This window comes from Acinonyx jubatus, chromosome F2 (genome assembly GCF_027475565.1).
Source record: "Acinonyx jubatus isolate Ajub_Pintada_27869175 chromosome F2, VMU_Ajub_asm_v1.0, whole genome shotgun sequence".
NCBI lineage: Eukaryota > Metazoa > Chordata > Mammalia > Carnivora > Felidae > Acinonyx > Acinonyx jubatus.
Genome location: NC_069394.1, coordinates 60,755,766 through 60,778,779, shown reverse-complemented (window position 1 = coordinate 60,778,779; position 23,014 = coordinate 60,755,766). Strand labels below are relative to the sequence as shown.

General features: G+C 38.8%; 1 long non-coding RNA gene across 1 annotated transcript in view; it reads left to right on the top strand.

Moving 5' to 3' along the window:
* The window catches only part of LOC106968359 (uncharacterized), a 133,226-nt gene that overhangs the window by 7,863 nt on the left and 102,349 nt on the right, over positions 1-23,014 (top strand). The window lies entirely within an intron of this gene.

Sequence of the window (23,014 nt, the reverse complement as noted above, 5' to 3'; positions counted from 1 at the left end):
TAGCAGAGAAGGAGGACTCAGAAAGACAGGAATCTGTGAGGTGAGAGGAAAACCAAAAGTGAGTAGTGTCATTGAAAACAGGGGAGGAGTTTCAGGAAATCATGGGTGGGGACTTCCAGTTGAGATGCTATGGTAAGATCACGTTTTGAAGCTTCCCTTGTGCTCCAAACACATGGTAATAAGAGTTAAGATGTAAAGATAGAAAACTAAAAAGACATAGTCACGTTCAAGAGCAAGAAAAAGTATCTCTGTGCACCAGGACTGGAACAGAAACAGAATGTTGAGTAAGGTTGAAGTTCCTGGTGGGTCCTCGGCGTCTCCTTCAGGCAGGAGTACTCCAGAGTTGAGAACCTTTGCAGAGAAGAGGAGCCTAGCTGTCCCCTGTGAGGACGGAGACTCCCCTGGGTCACTCCTTAAATTAGGATGCTGGAACAAGGTGCTTGCAGCCGCTAAGGAAACACACAGAAGCAGGCCTAGCCAGTGTATTGGCTCTTCGACTGGGTCATTTTCAATTGTTTTAGTCTCTTAATTATGGGTCACATTTTTCTGCTTCTTCACATGCCTGGCAACTTTTGTTTGGGTGCCAGACATTATAAATGTTGTCTGTTGGGTTCTGGATATCTCTGTATTCCTGTAAATACTGTTGATCTTTGCTCTGGGATTCAGTTAAGTTACTTGGAAATGGTGTAATCCTTTTTGGTTTTCCTTTGGAGGTTGGTAGAAGGAATCAGAGCAGGGCTCATTTAGGGCAAATCATTCCCCTACCAAGGTACGAGTCCTGTGAACACTCAACCCAATGCCCTGTGAATTCTGAGATTTTCCAACCCAGCTGGAGCGGGTATTATTCCTGGCCCTGTGTGAGTACCTAGCACTGCTCCCTTTTATCTCTTTTGGTGGTTCTTCCTTCAGCCTCTGGTAGTTATTGATCAGCTGAACACCCCAGGGGGCCCTCTGCAGGTCTCTGAGTTCTGTCCCTGGGTAGCTCCCTGCTTTCTGGTACTCTGCTCTGTGAATTCTAACTGTCTTGTTCTCTGCAGTCTCTCAGCTCTGTGCTCTCCATTCAGGGAGTCTGCCTGGGTTCTCCCTTTCTGCTCCTTAGCTTGGAATGTTCTGTCATGGCAATAGCTGGAGAAACTATAGCAATTTTAGGGCTTGCATTATTTGTTTCCCTTCTCTTAGATTCCACTAACCACTACCTCATGCCCAATGTTTTGAGAGTCTCTATTTCTTATATTTTGTTTGTTTTGTGGTTGTTTCAGGTGGAAAGGTAAGTCTTATCTGTTTTGGCCACAACTGCAAGTCTTTGGACTTCTACCTTAGTGGGAAACTAATTTTTCCTTTTTTTTTTTTTTTTTTTTTTTTTAAGGATGAGAGTTGCTTAAACATGGTTGTATTTTGATGAAGATATTAAAGATATTAAAAAATATGAGAAACAGAAAGGAATAGTGATGGGCTGACTTCTCAGAGGAGGTGGAAAGAATAGGGACAGGGGCTGGCTTTGAAAAACAAGAAATATACCTCTCTGCCTAAAATGAGATGAAAATAACATGGGTTGCCAATGTAGATCAGCAGAGGTTTGTAACAGGAAGTTTGAGAGGTAAGCTCCCGATGGTCTCTGTTTTCTCAATAGAGTATAAATTCAGGTTACTGACTTCAGATAGGGGAGTAGGCATGAGGTATCCAGATTTTAAACAGTGAGAAATGTGAGAAGTAACCATTTTAGAGACTATAAGAAAGGTCTGATGAGGTGTAAGGAAAATTATTTGAAAGAAGTGTTAAGGGCTCTGATGAGGTTGACTGATTAGCATTTAGAGCCATTAACAACTGTGAAGTAATCTAGCATAGTGGCTGATACGTAGTGATTTTCAGTTAGAAATAGCTGAATCTTGATAGTAAAATTGCCTGTTTACATCCTTGGTAACAAGAACTGGCAAGAATGAGCCATTAGTGGGTGAGTTAGGTTTTGATGAGGTTAGAGAGGCAATTTAGGAACATGGTGTCTAGGGGAGACACTCACAGAGATTTAGATGAAGCCTCTATAGTTGGAGACCCCTGATATGCAAGAGAAAGACAAAACGAAGGCATACTCACACAGTACATATATATATATATATATATATGTATAATTTTATTTGGGGGTTAAGTGAAGAGGGAAGGATTTGGAGAGAGGCGGTAACACTATGTTGCACAAGACTTGAGGGTGCCATTGACATAGAGTACAATGTGAAAGAATCGGTATATTTCTTCTATTTTTTCTGTTGTGCTTTGTCTATATAAAAGACAAAAAATCTATAAATGCAGGCATACATGTATATATAAACACAAACTATTCTTCAAAATTTAGGTTGAGAGTATTAGCAGATTTCTCTCAATACGTCCCACAGCCACCTAGGTCACAGCAAATAGTGGGTATTTTACATCAATACTAAGCCTCTGATTTCTTAATATTAGCCATAAGGTATGGACTGGCATGTGATGTATAATTTAATGGAGGGAAAAGGTGAAATAGGTCAGATTGTCTGTCCCGCCATGGACCTTATTTTCTTATTCTGCATACTAAATTTCAGTATCTCCTCACATTTTACAGTAAACATATTGAGGTTAACAGAGGCAAAGTCCCTTGCTGAGAATCATGGAGATAGTTGAAGGGGAATTCAGAGTCCCGGGATAGGAGTCTAGCACTCTTGTTACCATATCATGCCCATGATGGCTAATTTTATGTGTCAGTTTGGCTATGATACAATATCCAGATACTTGACCAGACGTTATTCTAGATGTTTTCATGAAGGTGTGTGTTGTTGTTGTTTTTGTTGTTGTTGTTGTTTGTTTTGGGTTTTTTTTTTTTAGATGAGCTTAGCATTTAAATCAGTAGACTTTGATTAAAACAGATTATCCGCTGTAATGTGAGTGGGCCTTATCCAATCGGTTGACTATCTTAATAGAAAAAGACTGACCTCCCCAGAGGAAGTGTAAATTCTGCCAGGAGACTGCCTTCAGACTTGAACTGAACTCCTTCCCTCCATCTCTAGCCTGCTGGCCTACCCTATATCTACTGTTCTTGGACAAAGTATGCTAGTCCTAGACAATTTAGTAAGCAGGATAATATGTAATGCTATGCACTCTGTGCTTAAATTGAGAAAATTAAAATTATGAAGGGATATTGAATCTCATAGTTCTTGAAATTTAGTCCTTATTTTCAATGTCATGGAAAAATTATTCTATCCAGGGAGGAAAATGTTCCAAGTAACTATAAAATATCAAAACATTGACTTTTCATATTTCTTTTAATATTATTATGCTACTTTGTCAAAAAATATAAATTTTAATTAGAAATTTTTCTTCATGTCGCTTGGATGGATATAGCCATCTTTTCTTTTAATAGAATTATCATTTTCAAATCACAAAATTCACCCTTTACATATATGCAGTTCATTGGTGTTTAGTCTATTAACAGGTTGTACAATCATTATCATTATGTATTTCCCAGACATTTATGTCATCCCAAAATGAACTCCTATACCAATTAGCAGTCAGTCCATACCTCTTGGAAACGACTAATCTTTCTGTTTCTGTGTGTTTGTCTATTCTGGACACTATTAGGTAAATGGAATCATCTAATTGCATTTATAGGCCATTCATATTGTAAGTCACAGACCTTTTGTGCCTGATTTACTTCACTAAATATGATGGGTTTTTTTTTCAAGGTTTACCCATGCTTTTCATGTAATAGCACTTCATTTTTATATGGCTAGATAATATTCCATTGTTTTTATGTACCAAATTTTGTTTATCCATTCATCAATTGATGGATGTTTGATTCGTTTCCACTTTTTGGCTCTTGGGAATAATGATGTTATGAATGTTTGTATACGGTGTTTTGTAGAACATATGTTTTCAAGTTTCTTGGGTATATATCTAGGAATGGAAATGCTGAGTCGTATAGTAAGCTTATATTTAACTTTTTGAGACTCTATCAAAATATTTTCCAAGGCAGGTATACCATTTTATATTTACAGAAGCAATGTAGAAAGTTTCCAATTTCTCTCCATTCTCACCAGTACTTTTTATTGTTTGTTGTTTGTTTGTTTGTTTTGATTATAGTCCTCCTAGTGAGTATGAAGTGATGATGTTTCATTGTGCTTTGATTTGCATTTTCCTAATACCTAGTGATGTTCAACATCTTTTTGTGTCCTTGTTGACCATTTGTGTATTTTCGGAGAAATGTCTATTCCGGTTCTTTGTCCAGTTTTAAATTGGATTGTTTGTCTTCTTGTCGTTGAATTATAAGTATGCTTTATTTATTCTGGATAAATACATGATTTGCAAATATTTTCTCCTGTTCTGTGCGTTGTCTTTTCGTGTGATTCTTTCCTTTAAAGCACAAGAGTTTTTGACTGTGACAAAGTCTAATTATCTGGTATTTTCTTTGATTGTTTAGGTTTTGATTTTATGTCTAGGAAATGATTGTCTAATCTTTGGTCACAAAGATTCACTTCTGTGTCAGCAGTAATGTTCTCCATTTAATTCCTGATTTTAGTAATTTGAGTGCCATATCTTCATTTTGGTCATTCTAGTTAAATGTTTAATTAAGTTGACTATTCTTTATTTCTTATTCTCAGTTTTATTTATTTCTGCAGTAATCATTGTTTTGTCCCTTTTGCTTATATTTGGTATGGTTTATTACTATTTTCTAGTTTCTTAAGGTAGAAGGTTAGGTTATTGGTTTGAAGTCTTTTTTTATTCTTTTTTAATATAGGCATTTATTATAAGCATGGTGGATAATTTTATGTGTCAGTTTAGACTAAAGGGTGCTCAGATAGCTGGGAAAACATTTCTTCTGGATGTTTCTGGGAAGGTGTCTCCAGAAGATTAATATTTGAATCAGCAGAGTGCATTAAAAAATACTGCCTTTGGGGCACCTGGGTGGCGCAGTCGGTTAAGCGTCCGACTTCAGCCAGGTCACGATCTCGCGGTCCGGGAGTTCAAGCCCCGCGTCAGGCTCTGCGCTGATGGCTCAGAGCCTGGAGCCTGTTTCCGATTCTGTGTCTCCCTCTCTCTCTGCCCCTTCCCCGTTCATGCTCTGTCTCTCTCTGTCCCAAAAATAAATTAAAAACGTTGAAAAAAAAATTTAAAAAAAAATACTGCCTTTACCAACGTAGATGTGTGTCATCCAATTCCTTGAGGCTGTGAATGGAACAAAAAGGTGGAGTAAGGGCAAATTCACTCTCTCTGCTTGAGTTGAGGTATCTGTCTTCTGCCTTTGGACATCAGCTGGGCTATTTCTTAGGCCTTCAGACTCAATCTGAATCACACAACCAACTTTTCTGGTTCTCTAGCTTGCATATGGCAGATTTGGGGACTTCGCAGCCTCCCTAATCTTATAAACCAATTCCTATAATAAATCTTCTCTTATATATATATACTATTGATTTTGTTTCTCTGGAGAATCCTGACTAATACAACAGCTATAAATTTCCCTCAAGCACTGTTTGTATTGTATTCCTTAAGTTTGGTTTGTTGTGTCTTTAGTTTTTTTCATAAGTATTTTTAATGTGTTGTATGTATCACACCATACCTAAGTATAACATTTTCTTTTCAGAGTATTTTCTGATTTCCTTTGTGATTTCTTCTTTGACTGTTTTTTTTTTTTAAAGGAGTGTTGCTTACTTTCCACATATTTTTGAATTCCCAAATGTCCTTCTATTACTGGACAAATACTTTGTATTATTTCAATCCTTTTAAATTTATTGAGACTTCTTTCATGATGTAACATACATTCTATCCTGGGGAATGTTCCATGTGCATTTGAGAAGAATGTGTATTCCACTGCTGTTACATGCAGAGTTCTATAGATATCTATAAGGGCTACATGGTTTATAGTATTGGTCAAGTATTCTGTGTCTTTGTTGACTTTCTTTCTAGCTCTGTCCATTACTGCAAATGAGGTATTGAAGTTCCAACTTCAATTATTGTTGAATTTGCTAATTATTCCTTTACTTCTTAGAAATTCTGTTTCGTGTATTTTGGGGCCCTGTTGTTAGGTTCTTCTGGCTGCTCAAATATCCTGTTGAAACCCCTTTAGTGAACTTTTCATTCAGTTTAGATATTTTTCAATTCCAGAATATCTTTTGGGTTCTTTTTAGAATTTTTTTAGTCCTTAGACATGGTTTTCTTTTAAAAGCTTTTTGCACATATTTAAAATAGCTAACTTAGGGGCACCTGGGTGGCTCAGTTTGTTAAGCATCTGACTTCAGCTCAGGTCATGATCTCACAGTTCTTGAGTTCAAGCCCCACATCAGGCTCTGTGCTGACAGCTCAGAGCCTGGAGCCTGCTTCAGATTCTGTGTCTCCCTCTCTCTCTGCCCCTCTCATACTTGCACTCTGTCTCTCTCCCTCTCAAAAATAAATAAACATTAAGAAAATAAAAATAAAATAAAATGGCTAATTTAAAGTACACGTATAGTAAATCCAGTGTCTGGACTTCCTTAGGGATAGTTTCCTATTGGTTGCTTTTCTCCTCCTCCTGAATGGGCCATACTTTTATTGTTTGTTTGCATGCCTCATGATTTCTTTGTAGATAAGTGGATGTTCAAAATAACATAATGTGGCAATTCTGGAAATCAAATTCGTCCTCCTTCCCAGGGTTTGCTGTTGTGTGTTGATGTTTCTGTTTAATGACTTTTCTGCATCAATTCTGTGAAGTCCGTACTGTATGTCAGGTGTGGCCACCGAAGTTTTTACTTGGTTCGCATAGTGGTCCACTAATGATTGGACAGAGGTTTCCTTAAATTTCTGAACTGCCAAATCTCCCAGTCTTCGCTGAGGGGCTTTCTCTGTGTGTTGGGGCACTACTTCAATGCTTGGCCAAATAATTTACAATTTTGCCTTAGCCTTCACTTCCTGCTTGCACAGAACCTCAAGGTCAGCCAGAGGTGAGAGTTTAGGGCCTCTCAGGTCTTTCTTAATCATATGCACAGTTCTGGGAAGGTGCACAGACCTACCTGCGTTTGTGACTTTCTCAATCCCCAGGAGCATCTCAGAGCTTTTCAAAGCCTCTATGGAATTCTCATTCCCCAGAGTTTTCCTTTTAAAGTTTTGGTTAGCCTATTATTTCCCCCAACTGTTATTTACCTCTTTAGGCTGCTTCAAAGTTAAACAATTGCCTATAATGGCTTCTGATAATGTGCCTGGGGAATAGATTTTTTTTGCACTGAATGAGCTCTGAATCAGGTTAAATAAAGACATCTTTACAAGTAGGGTCTTCCAGGAACTAACAGGTCAAATAATGACAATTCTCTTGGAATCAACTTTCATAGGAGTGCCATTTTCTACCTTCCAGTGGCTTCAAGGCTGCTGGGTTTCACTGTGATTTTGAGCTGTCCATTTTCAAGGCTACTGTGGCGTCAGAGAGGAGGTATGGGAATAGGGTAAGTTAAAATGCCACAAATCACACAGTCCTTTCCAAGATTCAGATGTTTTTCTTAAAAAAAAAAAAAAATACTACCCAGGTTTCTGGAAGCCTTTGGTTAATTTCTAGCATTCTGAAGATATTGATTCTGACAATTTTGGTGAGTTTTCTTATTGCTTTTATAGAGAAAAGACTTTTTGGAGGTCCTTAATCTGCCATTTTTGCTGACATCATCCCCTTTCCCACTGAATCTTGATATATATTATGTATGTCATTAGATCCAATCATAAGGGCAATAAATTAAGTGCCAATTCTCCTGTTCACCTGTAGGAAGGAGAATGTTAAGAGGTCCCCCATATGTTGAGGAATTCGTGTTCAGTCTTTTCTGAAGTTTTTAACTTCCCTTGATGCAAGAATCAGGCAGACCAGTGGAACCAAGGAACAGCTAGCTGCAGGGATTCGAAATGCTTGTTTAACACATTCTCATAGGTAAACACTCTCCTGTGCATTTGTGTTTTAGCCTCTTCATCTTCTGAATAGCTTATCTGCAGTGAGACTTTCCCTGGCGGGGGCTGAAACATTCTCTTGAGAGAAGTGGGTTGTAGGAACAGCTGCGACTCAAAGGCTTTCCCTCCAGATACGAGAGGAAAAGCTACTTAGAGGAAGAGGTGGGCTTAACTATTTGCATCTATGCTTATACAACTTGATATTCTCTGATACTTTTACAAAACAGTCCCTAGGTGAATAAAAATAAACAAAAAGTATTTAGCTTCTTTTATTCTTATCTCCCAGCTATGTTCACATACAAGCACAAGTCTGTCGCTACTGCCGAGTGGTGGCGATTCTGGAAATCAGTAGTCATTCCAACTCTGGAAATGACAATAGTCATTTAACATGTATTCAATCAATACATTCTGTGATGAACCCAGTTAAATGAAGTTCATTCTTTCAGCAAAGACATGGTGAGCATCTACTATGGACTAGGCATGTGATTACATTTGGCCATCATTCTCCAAGAATTCCGGAATTCTATTTCTTCTATATCTTGGTTGCAAACATGGACTATGGAATTGACTGCATTTTTACTGCCCCTTCTTTTAGTATAAACACAGCACAAAGTGATCCAATGTCACACAAAATATTCAAGATTGTTGTGTTTCCTCCTCTCACGCACAGACGCGTGCACACGCACACACGTGTGCATGTACCCACACACAAAGCGAAATAGAAAAACTACCTATAAAACCAAGGGATGTTAAGTGAAAATAGTTTCTTAACCTCATACCACTTCCTAGTATGAGACAAGGAATACTAGAGAACGGGGCATCAGTTAGTTCTTTTTTCCGCTGGTGTGGCTCAACATGCAGAGACATACTTCGATATTAATTTGAGAGAATGAGATTGTGGGAAAATTTTCCTCTTGAAGGATTCCACCTCTACACCAAATATGTTCGGGGTACCATTTCCAAAGAGATCTCATTACTTTGTCTGGTTTAGTATTCAGAGCGGTGTGATTGCCAAGGCTTTCCTGTTTACTGGCTGTCACCTTGTGTCCTCTCTGTCCACAAGCAGACACAGTTTGCATGTGGCTTGATATTCCCAGTTATGTGGGGGAGGGTGGGAACACTGACAGCTGCCAGAACGGCTGTGGTGGTGGACGGCTGGATGCAGGTGCATACGCTGCCTCAATTTGACAGGCTTTCAGGCTTGCATTATCTCTAGTGATATCCAATATCCTATCCAATAATGTCCTTAAAAACAACAGAAGCAGCACACTTACGCGTATTCACCAGGGCGTAGAGTTCCATAACGTTCACTCAGATCTGCACGGATAAAACATCTGCAATGTGTTATTTTTGTGATCTGCCTGGTCACAGTGTCACAGTAGCTTAGAAATTAAATCATGCACCTGACATTATGATACTTTGTTATCTGAACGATTTTCTTTTTGCCTACATCCTCTGTAGTACATAAGGATTCGACCTCTTAAGGTTTTATAACAGTTCCTTGCCAGAGTTGTACAAGGGATAGGTAGTCACTGCTGACCGAGTTATTCTTCTCGTCAGAGAACAAAGAACCTCAAAGAGAACAGAGAACCTCAGAGTCAGGGGTTCTGTTCCAGTGTCCGATCACTTCAGTTTAGTCCCCCTCTGCCACGAACCCACTAGGCTGTGGTTGAGTCTCTTAACTTTCTAAATCTCTATTTTCTTGGCTGTAAATTAAAATGAATAATCCCTGCCTGGCAGTACCACAAGGCAGGCGGAGAATGAAATGATGAGGACAAATGTGCAAGTAGTCTGGAAATGGCTGTCAGAGGTAGACCAGAGCCAAAAATTACCTCTCCTCTCTGTCAGGTTCTCACTCATAAGAGAGGAATCACTAGCCAAACGGGGGTCCAAAGGATCATCATTTTAGGCAAAGAAGTTGCGAATACAATTCTCGGCTCTGGGAAGTCGAGATTGGAAAATGTGGCTTAAACCTGAGGCCCAGATGGGGTTTCCTCTCACCCAACCCAAAGAAAAACCTCTGCATTTGCAAAGAGAGCCCAGTCTGCTGTGCAGCCTTCCAGTCCCACTTACTTGAAGTTCAGAGACGGCTTCTGGAGGGCAGGAGGAACTGGAATGCAGAGAGAATGGCAAGCATCCCTACCGACCGGAGTAGGTTCTCCCAACGTGGGCTGGTACTCAGAGACAGGAAGTACCATGGCTGGCACCAGAGTAGGAGAGGGAACTCACTGCCTTAGCACAGATCTGTCAAAGGGAACTAGATGCCGGGCCACAGGCGAGCACAGGCTCTAGTGGAAGCCAGGCTCCCACCAAACAGATTAGCACCTCTCCCCGCTGAAGGGGGGAACAAGCAAAGGGAGAAAGAGGTTGGGAGTGTTGGCATCGTCTCTCTCCAGAGTGAGGAGGAGACCGTACGTCTGCCCCTCTGTGGATTTATGACGGAGAACGAGAGTCTCTCCCTCTCATCCGACCATGGCAATGAGATGTGCACATGGCTTAGGGTTTGCTTTTATAGGGTTCGCCTCAGTGAAAAGTCTGAGGAAATTGTTTATATAAGGTACATTAGAGGCTACTTACACAGTCCCCTAATTTTACAGTAAGAAGGGGCCAAGAACAGGTTGGTGACCGGCTCAACTAGTTGATGGCAGTCGTCTAGTTCTTAGGAAGAAGATTAGATCCGGAAAACAGGGCACTCACCAGGGAAGGTAGGACTTTGGCGAGAGGATGTGGGTTGCCAGAGAGCAGCGGGGTACCCCGGGGAGCAAGGGAATGTGTTCTCATACAGGAGAGGGAAGAGGGAAATGGATGTGAAGGAGATGAAGGTCATAAGTTTGTTTAAAGCAATTTTATGCAAATGTTAAATTGTAGCTATAATGGAGATAACCAAGTTAAGCCATTAGCATGATTTGCATTATGTGAGGAAGGAATAAGTACTTCCTTCTCACTGCCCTTTGGAAGGTGCATTTTCTCCTCGGTAGTATTTATCCTTCAGTCCTTATGATGGAAAAAGCACGCAGGATTCCTCTGGGAAGTGGGATTCTCAGTCCACCTGGTAAAAGTGGGGCTGGCCTACTCCCAATGCTAATGGGCCGTGTGCCGACTTAGACCTGGGCAGTCAGAACATTTCCTTTCTCTACCGCGGGAACTGGTTCCAGGAAGGGCATGTGACCCAGTCCGGGCAAATGACAATCTTTTCCTGAACCTCTTACAAATGAAAATTCCCTTTGCTGGAGAGTTTGCAGCTGAGGTCGTGTAATATAAACAAAGAGCTACTGTTGACCATCTTGTCACCATGAGGAAGGAGTCGCTTTGAGAATGAAGGCAGCCCAGAGAAAAATGAAGCTGCAAGATGGGGAGAAAGCTATGTTTTATTATATCTTTGAGCGTCTTAATCGGACATATCCAAGGACAACATCCCACTACAGTTTTCGGTTACATGGGCCAATACGTTCCATACATCCCTTTTGTTTTGGTTTAAAGCACTTTAATTAAGATTTCCGTCACTTCAAGTCAAAAGAATCCTAATTCACTTTCTCTTTGGTACCTCTCAAAATGTTATATGAGGGCATCTTTTTTTCTCCTCTTCTTTCTTTTTCCTCTTTATTCATCCAGGTATATCTCAACCTGAATAATAAAGCAAAGAATCAAATCCTGTTTTTTAAAGGTCAGGAGAATGTTCCATTTTTCAACAATATTAGGCCATGTCTTTACCCAAGACTGTCTTCAGGTTCACAGCATGGTTATATAAGAAAAGAAAGCTTTTTATAGTTATTTATTGCTGCATCACCCACCACCCCAAAACTTTGTGCTTATAGCAACAATCATTGTATAACATTTGGTGATTTCGTCTGTCAGGAATTTGTCCAAGGATCAGCCAGGCGATTTTTCTTCTCCACATGGTATCGACTGGGGTCACTTGGAGATGTTCAGCTGATGGCTGGCCTGGCTGAGACAGGCCAGGATGGCTTATGCCTGACATCTTGGTGAGGATGTCTGGAAAGCTGGGTTCAACTGGGGATCCTTCCCATTTAGCCTCAGGGCTTCTTCACCTGTTCTTTCACGGTGGCTCAGGACTTCGTGAGTGATTGTCCCAAGTGGTCCTGGGTGTCAGCTGCGAGACCTCTTGTAACCTAGACTCAAACGTCAAAAGATGTCATTTTCACTTCATTCTGTTGGTCAAGCAAGTTACTCAGGCCAAACTGGCTTCAAGGAGGGACGGAATTAGGTAATTAAACTCCATCTCTCAGTGACAAAAGTCGCAAGTTGTCTGTTGCCGTCTTTAATCTACCGCAGGGTGGGGTAGCAGTGAGGAGAGCTTGAGCTTTGGGCTCGGACAAACCTGTCTAAGCAGAGCTTCATCATTCCCTAGCTGTGATTATGGAGATTCCGTGTAAAATAGGGAATACTAAAACATCATGTTGAGAATCAAGTGAAACAATTTGTGTCAAGTGTCCCAGGACAGTGCTTGCTACCTAGTAGTCTTTCAGTAGGTTGTATTTGGATTTCTTTAGAGAGATCTAGAGCCTTGATTATATGTTTTCTTTCTGCCACTTTGTGGAGGCACTCATGAACTCTAGGGGCCTCTTCTTGGTTCCAGAGCTGACAATGTTGCAGATTGTTGCAGATACTATCAGTCTGCCTGGGGCCAGGATCATTTACTTCCGTAGACGAATGGCGTCAGCAGAAGGTAACAAATTCAGCATCTTTCTGCGGGACTGCAGTTCCTCTGCAGCATGGGCTTTCTCACCTCACTGTAGCCCTGGCCACAAGCTAGACTCAGATCAGGTCTGAGTACAGCTCAGCATGTGCTGACATTGAAGGGCATTAGAAAAGCCAGTTGAGGGGTCCCTGAGTGGCTCAGTCGGTAGAGCGTCCGACTTCGGCTCAGGTCACAATCTAATAGCTTGTGAGTTTGAGCCCCGCGTTGGGCTCTGTGCTGACAGCTCGGAGCCTGGAGCCTGCTTCGGATTCTGTGTCTCCCTCTCTGCCCCTCCCCTGCTCACGCTGTGTCTCTCTGTCTCTCGATAATGAATAAACATTTTAAAAAATTAAAAAAAAAAAAAAAAAGGAAAAGCCAGTTGAGAGCTCAGCAGTTCATCTGTGTAGAAATCTCATCTGTGACATCTGGGATCCCCGTCAGCCTCAGAATTCCCTTGATATTGACGTCAGTGTTCTACATTCGTGAAGTCCCTTCGTCTCGAGCCACCACCCCCCTCCTCTCTTTATGTCATCATAATCATAACAAATTGGCTGTACATGCTGGCTGTCTGGGAGGGAAACAAATTTTATGGTTCTAGTATAATGGGAAGAAAGGAGACACACGCACAATGCTTGTACTTGGAATTACTAAACTCTGGGAGCCGTTATTATCATCCCCACAGCTGAGTCTGTGGGTTTGCATTTGGTATATAAATTCCTAAGGGCTACTGCTGAAAGTTATGTGCGGAAGGGTGTTACTGATGAATGAGGAGTCTTCTGTATGATAAAGCTTAATATTTTATTCGGTGTTTTGCATAAAATTAGTGAAGTGTCATGAGTATATGGATGTTGTCATAATTTTTCAGTGGGTTGAGAAAAATAGTGCCTTTTAAATGAGGCTCCCCCTTTAAAGTTTTGTAAAATAGCGTTTTGATTATCATTGGCTGTCTCAAGATATTTGTGTTGTCACTTCTTTAAGTCATCTCATGTTGCAACATTGAGGCAATCTGGAACGTGGGTTTGCAGTTTCTGTTCTGAGGAGCAGGCCAGCTGGGAGCCCCACACAGATTATATGCTCCGCTGCTGTGGGAAAATAGAAACCTCGCTCATCACTTAATGACCCCTATAGATTCAATAATTTTTTTAAGTATATTTTAAAATAGCGGTTATTGAAAAATCTCTACTTTTTAATAAGGATATTTCAACTCAAATATTTGAAAGAAGGATGATCAATTATTATATATTTTTTAAATTGATTGGAATGTCAACCAGGTCAACAATGGATTTTTTTTTTTCGTATTTATTTATTTTTGAGAGAGAGAAACAGAGCACAAGAGGGGGAGGGGCAGAGAGAGAGGGAGACACAGAATCCAAAGCAGGCTCCAATCCGTGACATCTGGGGCTCGAACTCACGGACTGTGAGATCGTGACCTGAGCTGAGGTCGAAAGCTTAACTGACTGAGCCACCCAGGTGCCCCAACAATGGATTCTTAAACAAGGTGTTATATATCTTATCCATCTTACTTTAAATTTTAAGATCACATTAGCTAAGGATATAATTTTAAGAGGATATATATTGGGTTGAAAATTACAGTCAGCCAATGGTGTATTACCACATTATTTTTCTGACAATTCAGGCATTAAACTCAATTTATGGGAGGGAAAATAATCCGAGTTTTGTTCTTCCTCATTAAGTACTTCATGGATGCTGTCAAGCCATTTGAGCTGTGTTTGCTCCAGTAAACTATGGACACAGCAAGACCTCTTTTATTCTCTTAAATGGAAGTGTTCGTTGGGTAATATTTGTGTAGTGGTTTGAATTCCTCAAAATATACACATTGTTCCCTAAATTCAATTGTATGTGCTAAATGTCTCATAAAACACACAAAATCATTTCCCACTATAATTACTTTAAAACAATACAATTTTTGAATATATAATGAGGCCTGTTAACTAGAATATCTACTTCCCTTTCACTTTAGCAGCATTCCCAAGATCTACCTATTGTCTCTGTCTGAGTACATTTTATCCTACAGACAAAATAAGTATCTCTCCACTAGTGGAAAACCAGTCATACTGAACCAATTAAAGCAAGCAAAGGAAAGAATTAGCCGAGAAAATCTGTGGTGCTTTACGGATGAGATGGCCTATACAATATCGTACCTCACATTATCATAACTCACAGACTTCTTACTTTCTTAATGAGTGACAATAGCAAATCTGGAAAACATCTGCCTTGGAAAAGAACACTAACTGCTCTCTGCTTAAAAAATGTTGCTCGGCTATGACCATACAGCAGCCATGCGTATCATATTGTGGTATGAGATGTCTTGGTTGTGAGAAATTAATATTTTCATGTTTGATTTCAAATGGTCTAGACCAGAATTCTGGCATAATTCAAATCAATGTAAAGCGATAGTTCGAATAAAGAACATGATTTACTATTAGCAAAACTTCAACACTGCTACCTAGTTCCCAGCGATCGTTATGACTTGGGTGAAGGAAACTTAGCAAACTTTTGTGATTTTGTGCCATCTAAACAGAAAGTCTGCCATATAAAAAGAAAATCTCAAAATAACCTCTCATTTATATACCTGACCATTTCAACTGGTAAACATGTTTTGGCTGCACAAGTAAAATATATTTTTTAAGAATCCCATTACCCCCCATAAAAACCTCTGCCATCAGAATAAGTTTATGAACATTCCCACCTGTGTTTTCATCATGGGCAAGAGTATCCTTCCTTTCTTCTCAGTACCAATTGATAAGTGTTTGTAAGATCAAAGAATAACACTTTTGGAAGAAGGAACAAGAAACAATTCTTTTGGAAGAAGGAACAAGAAACAATTCTTGTATCAGTCTGTGTTTTGCATGACCTCCCGAATTTTTCCAAGTTATTGTCAACTAGGTCTGTAACTTAAAAGTAACTGCTCATTTATTTTTATTCCTCCTTATAGTGAGAGGTAAGATCACAGTAGTAAACTGCTTTCACACTTTGGATACATGTTCTCATTGCACAAATACTACACTGTCAATTTGTAAACTGCTGCAGAATCATGGGAATTTGGAAAAATGATAACTAATTCTTTTCTGGCTTAGAAGATAAATTCAGTCATGGAAAAGAATTCATTTTCAGACCATCTCAGATATTTGTCATCTTTTTTTTTTTCATTTCAATAGCAATGCATTATTACTACAAAGTGTGAAAAATTTCATTCAAGAGTGACTTTATCCAAGACATTATCTAATAGAACAGCTGGTACTCTTGTTCACATTGACCCTGTTTTTTGCAGACCTTTCACTTGCCCTTGTTATAAGGCAAAGCAGGGTCTAAGTTACTTGTATTATTTATTTAGCTCATAGTCTGTTATTACATTTGATGACATCATACACAGGAACTGAAGACAGAGTTTTCCATGTGCCATTTGAGTCTTAAATTACATAGTTAATTTAATCTCATTTTTAACTACTGAAAATACTCCCAAATTGTGCGGTTGACATTTTTAATATATCTGTGTACATATAAAAATACACGTATATGGTTTCAGATAATTCTACTTTTGGTCCAAAAAGCAGATTTGAAGTTCTAATCTTGTTAGTTGCAGAAGACAAACCTAGCAGTGTAGAGAGAAGACTGAGTTGAGTTTGGTGGTAGCTTGTGAATATTTCTGACTCTAAACAGAATCATATACTATTTACAGTTGTCTTTTGGATGCAGGTGCATTGTGGGAAAGTAACCCACAACTGAAGTCACACAAATCCTTTGCTTCAAGTCTTTTAGTCACATAGTAAGAAATTAACAATGCTGTATTTGTTTTCTTTTTAATATTTCTCATATTTCTTATTCTCATTCTGTAGGAATGCATTCTAATCCAAGGACACATTCTCATGCATTCATTAATCCTTGTGCTCCAAAACGATTCACATGAAAATTCAAAATCAGATGGTTTCATGTGTTCCAACTTAGCTTTTGCTAAAACAGGGTCATCCTTGAACTTGTCATCTGCTGAGGTATTGAATTCCCTATTTGACTCAATTACATGATCTTAAGAATGTGGCCATTTGCCATTTCTGTCTCAACTCTGAACACATGTTTTTGCATCTAACTGTTCAGCTTTAGGAATCCCTCAATTATAAATGACCTACTGAAAAAAAAAAGAGTAAATCATTTAAGGAGCTACCTAAGTAATACATAAAAAATGCTTCTGTTTAAAGGTAAAGTATTATTAATGTAATTTTCTGGTGATGACAAGTTTTAACTCTTTAATGTCTGAGTTTAATTTTAATTTAATTTAATACTACAGTGTCTGAGTTACAAATAGTTTATAGAGTAAAGTATTTCTTTCATTGTAAGAAGAATTTTTATGCGTTTAATGAAGTTGTAATCAAGGCAATATTTTGAGAGAAAAGTAGTTGTCATTTTCTTCTAATTTAAAACAGTATCCTAATGTGGAATAATTTAATTGTAAAAAAATATTTTGATATGTATTTATTGTGTTACTCAGTTTTCTTTTTTTATTATTTTGAGAGAGACAGAAAGAGAGACAGAGAGAGAGAGAGACAGAGAAAGACAAAGAGAGAGGGAGAGACAGAGAGAATGAGCGGAAGAGGGGCAGAGAGAGAGGGAGAGAGAGAGAGAGAGAGAGATAATATCCCAGCACAGAGCCTGACATGGGGCTTGATATCACCAACAGTGAGATCATGATCTGAGCCAAAATCAAGAGTCGGACACAACCTACTGAGCCACCCAGGAGCCCCTACTCAGTTTTCCTCTAAAATGAAGTAGACTGATATTAGTTTCAGATATTTATAATTAAATGATTGAATCAAATTAAACATGTATTTGTCTTCTCTGCTGGACTAAAAACTCTTGAGGGCACAGATTATGTCCTGTTCATTCCTCAGATGAATAGTTGACTAGGACAGAGTTTGGCAGATAGTAGGTGCTCAATAATGTTGAACTGATCTGAATGAACCTTTATGTGGCCAGATGTAAACACCTATTGTATAACCTCTATTGATTATATATATATATATATATATATATATATATATATGATCTTGAACTAAAGAATAAAAGATAAGCTCATACTTTGCATTTATTTTAAATGTACACACACACATATATATATATATACACACTTATATATATATATATAATTTTTCTTGGCTTTTCAGATCACTTTCACATAGTTATATCATTTGAACCTTTTGGGGTGGTGGGCCTAAGAAATTAGTCCATTTTTCTTTTTTTCTTTTTTTTAAGTTTATTTTTGAGAGCGAGAGAGGGAGAGAGACAATCCCAAGCAGGCTCCACACTGTCAGCGCAGAGCCTGACCTGGGGCTGGAACTCACGAACTGTGAGATTGTGACCTAAGCCGAAATCAAGAGTCTGCAGCTTAACCTGTTGAGCCACCAGGTGCCCCAGTCCATTTCTCTTGTTTGAAGTCATACTCCTGGTTAATTTCATAGCAGGAACTGGAAACCAGTTTTTGGTTTTTTTTTCCTTTTAAAAACTTGTAGTTTCTTTACCCTATTCTTACCCTTTTATGAGAAATAGGCGAGGTGGGTCAAATTGCCTCTTTGCAAAAAAAAAAAAAGCCTTGTTAATTCAGCTTGCAGAGGAAGAGTGTTGAACAAACTCTCACTCCTACTCACACAACAGGAAAAAAAAAGTCAAGAAGCTGGAAACTAATGACTTTTCTTGAACCCATGAGAGAATTGAGATTGCAGGGCAACAGCTCTCCTGAGATGTGGGGAGAGACAAGCGCTTGCAAAGAAAGATGTTGTCAAAGTCCAAATAAGCCAAAAAGAAGACCCAACGAGGTATTTTTAATGAATTGCTAAAGGCTGAGTGGGAATGTAAAGTTCCTGGAGGCTGAATACATGTGTGTATACAGGAAGTCTCACTCTTGAAGGATTTTCCTTTAGGAATTCACAGGGAAAGTTGGGGAGAAGCCCAAGAAAACATCCCCCGTGATACTGGCTGAAGCAGGGGAAAGAACAGAAGCCACTACCGACTTGCAGCCAGACTCCTCTTCGCTATCATCTCTGAGGAACAAGAGCCTTAACATGCAGGGAAAAGGGAACAAAAGTGTAGACAGAGGTCCTTGGGAGGCGGGTGGGACTCTGTGTCGGCCCATTATAACCTCTGGAGAAGGAGCAAGAATACTTGAGAATGTCCCAGATGCAAGACCACAATGGCTGCCTACATCTGAGGCTTCTTAAGAATGCCTCCTTCTGCCAGTCCTCCTTCTTCAACACAGTTGAGACTAGTGGCAACACAGTTAAGAGTGGAATATAGCTAGGAGAGCTGGAAGAGCCAAATTCTGTCTCTGTTGCGCAAAGGAGAATGCCAAAGCCCCTGGGAGATCCAAAGCCAGTAAGGAAGCAAGCTTCAAACCCAGACCACCTTCTGACTAGATTCAAATGAACACCTACACTAACAACTCAGCGGAAGGAAAGGTGTGCTCATCTCCAAGCATAACAATTCTTTATCTCCACATATATCCTCTTGTATAATAAGTCCAACTTTCAACAAAAAAACATGAGGCGTACAAAGAAGGAAGACAAAACACAGTTTACAATGGCGAAGAAGTTAACAGAGCCAGACTCAGATGTGACCTACCTGTTGAAGCTATCAGATGGGGAATTTAAAATAGCTATGGTTAATATGTTAAAGGCTCTAGTGGAAAAGGTAGACAACATGCATGGTCAGGTAGATAACGTTGAGCAGAGACCCGGAAACTAAAAAAGAATAATTCAGTAACAGAGATGAAGAATGCCTTCAACAAATCAAAAACATAGCTTTGACATAGCTGAGGAAACAGCAAATGAGCTTGAACATGTAGATCAATAGAAATTGCCCAAAGTGAAACACAAAGAGAAAAAAAATGCGGAAAAATAGAACACAGCATCCAAAAGCTGTGGGACAATATCAAGTGAGACAGCCCAGGCATAAATGGAAATGTCAGAAGAACAAAGAGAGAAGAGGGCATGAAAAATATTTGAAGAAATAATGAGTAAGAATTTTCCAAAAACCCAGCCCCGGTGAACATCATATTCAGACTTCTGAAAGCCAAAGACAGAAAACCTTAAAGGCAACTGGAGGAAAAAATGATACTACATCAGGGTAACAAGGATAATAATTACAGTGGACCTCTCAGTAGAAACCCTGCAGACAAGAAGACGGTGGAATGGTGTCTGTAAAGTGCTATAAAGGAGGAAAAAAACTGACTTAAAAATATATTTCAAAGGTGAAGCAGACACTTTTCTCAGACAAATAAAATTTCAAACAAACCTTTCAAATAACAAGTCTTTCTCAGACAAAGACAAAGAAAAATTAATGTAATTTAATAACTACAGATCTGCTCTATAAAGAATGTTAAAAGAAGTTCTTCAGGTAGACGAGGTATGATATGATTAAAAAAATACTTGGATTTATGCAAAGAATGCAGAGTGGAGGTCAACGGGATATTTTTTTCTTATATTTAATTGCTCTACAAGCTAACTATTTAAAGCAAAAAGTTGTATTAATGTGTTTATCCTAGTGAGAAAAGAGCAGTGCATGACAACAGTGGTACAAGGAGAGGAGAATTGGGGAATGTATCGTTACATTGTGTATGAAGTGGCATAATGTTATTTGCAGATAGACTCGCAGACCATTAAAAGTTAAATGTTAAACAAAAGGTATCAGTCCCCTGTGGAGAAGACACTGAGACCAGCTCCTGACTCACCACTTTTCCTTCTTGCTCAGGAAATCATGCTGCAGCCATGGGGCAGTCATGGCTCGCAAGGATGCCGGAAGGACTGGTGGAATCAGAGGGAGGCAGTTCATGGAGTTAGAATCACCCAAACCATCCACGATGTAAAATCCCTGCGAGTGTGCATGACTGGACCAGAGGTGCAAAGGAAAAGAACCTTCAAATGAAAGGACTGGCTGGGATGCCTACCAAGACTGAGAATCACCATGAGAAAATTTGGTGGTGAAGGATCCAGGCATGGCAGCATTTCTAGATGCAGATCATTGACTTGCGCCGTCCTTCCAAGATTGATAACCACATTACTTCTATCGGCATTGAGCCGGGGGTAGAGATTGAAGTGATTATTGCAGATGCTTAAATCAACTATTTTAGTAATTATCCACTGTTAAAAAAAGAGGCATAAATAACTATTAAAATGGAATAATAAAAATCTCACTAATTTAGAGAAGGCAGAAAGTGAACCAAATAAATAAATAAATAAATAAATAAATAAAACAAGAAAAAATAGAGCATGTAGAAAACAGCTAGCAAGATCATAGGTTTTAATCCAACCATCACAATAATCAGTTAAAAGCAAAGATTATTAGATTGGGTATAGAAATAAGACTCAGTTACATGTTGCTACAGGAGACTTACTTTAAATATAGACATAAACAGGTTAAAAGTAAAAGCATATTCCATGCTAACAGTGTTACCCCTCTCTCCCACAAAACAAAACAAAACAAAACAAAACAAAACAAAAAAAGAAAAAAAGAAAGAAAAGAAGGAAAGAAAAAAGAAAAAAACAAACAAACCTGGAGTAGCTGTGTTAAATTTAGTCAAAGCAGACTTCAGAGCAAGAAACATTGTCGGATATAAAGTAGACCATTACATAATGATAAAAGGATAAGTTCTCCGAATGCACCTAACAGTCCTGAAGGTGAACGTATGTAATAGCAGCGTTTCACAATACACGAGGCAAAAACTGGTGAGTCTGAAAGGACATACGGACAAATCCATAATTATCACTGGGGACTGCAGCACTTTTTTTATACTTGCTCACAGAACAAATAGCCAAAAAATCAGTAAGGATATAAATGATCTGAACAGCACTATCAATCAACTTGACTTCAGTGGCATCACTACACCAAAGAACTTCAGAATACACATTCTTGTTAAGTGCACATAGAACATTCACCAACATAGACCATATTCTGGGTCACAAAACAAATACATTTAAAAGAACAGACATGATACCAAGTGTGTTCTCAGATTATTACAGAATTGTATTAGAAATCAAAGAAAGAAAGATATCTGGAAGATCTCTAAATATTTGGAAATTAAACAATGTATATTTCTAAATAATCCATGAGGCCAAAAGGAAGTAAGCCTCAGGGGAATTCTAAAATATTTTGAACCCTCAACAATAGGAAAGCAAGCAACCCAATTAAAACAGGACAAATGATCTTAACGGAGACCTCACCAAAGAAATAGATAGCTGCAAATAAACACATGAAAGATACTCAACATCATTTGTAACTGGGAAATTTCACATTAAAGCAACAATGAGACACCACTATCCACTTATTAGAGTGGAGATAATAATAATAATAATAATAATAATAATAATAATAACAATAATAAAATAAAAATCTGACAATGCTAATTGCTGGCAAGGATGTTTAACAACAGGAACTCTCATCGCTTGTGGAAATGAAAAATAATACAGCTACTTTAAAAGACAATTTGGCAATTTCCTACAAAGCTAAACATAGTCTTATCTTTCAATTCCAAAATCACACTCCTACATATTTATCCAATTGATTTTAAAACATGTCCACACAAAAGCTTACACATGAATGTTTGTAGCAGCTTTGCTTATAATTGCCCCACAAAAAGTCTTAAATGGATATTGGTAAGTGAAAGAAGCCACTTTGAAAAGGCTCTATATTGCATGATTACAATTATATGACATTCTGGAAAAGTCCAAAGTATAGAAACAATAAAGTGATTAGTGTTTGCCAGGAGTTCAGGGGTAAGGAGAAAGGAATGAATGGTTGAAGCACTGGGAATTTTTAGGGCATCAAAATTATTCTGCATTCCACTGGGGATCTTGTGATAGATGTGAGACATTATGCATCTGTCAAATTCACAGAACTTTACGGCACAAAAAGTGAAGTTAAATGTACGCAAAGTTAGAAAAAAAAATCTTATAGCAGGTTGGGGGAACCCAGGATGGAATACAGAATGGGACAAGACAATCCAACTGCTTTACAAATGTATGAAGGGGGAAAGGTGTGTAGGGGGGAAAGATACTGAACTATGTAATTTTGGAAATGAGTGGAATATGTAAGACTGTACTCGAGTTGATAAAGTTGTTGACCATAGGGGTGTAGTTTAATAATTCTGATACCACTATAATGTATCCTGGGATTAAACAACTAAGCAAATGGATGGCAATGGTGGGAGATAGGTTTTTCACTGCTGACAAAGGAGTTTAGAGACGAGCAAGAGGAATAGACTAAAATGATCCATGGGGTCTAATTTATATTAGAGTTGGGGACATCAGTATGAACTTACATTTAGCGTAGTGTAGATACAGATGGTGATGTATAGAAATGCACACATACAGCTTAGGATACACACACATATTTTCTTGC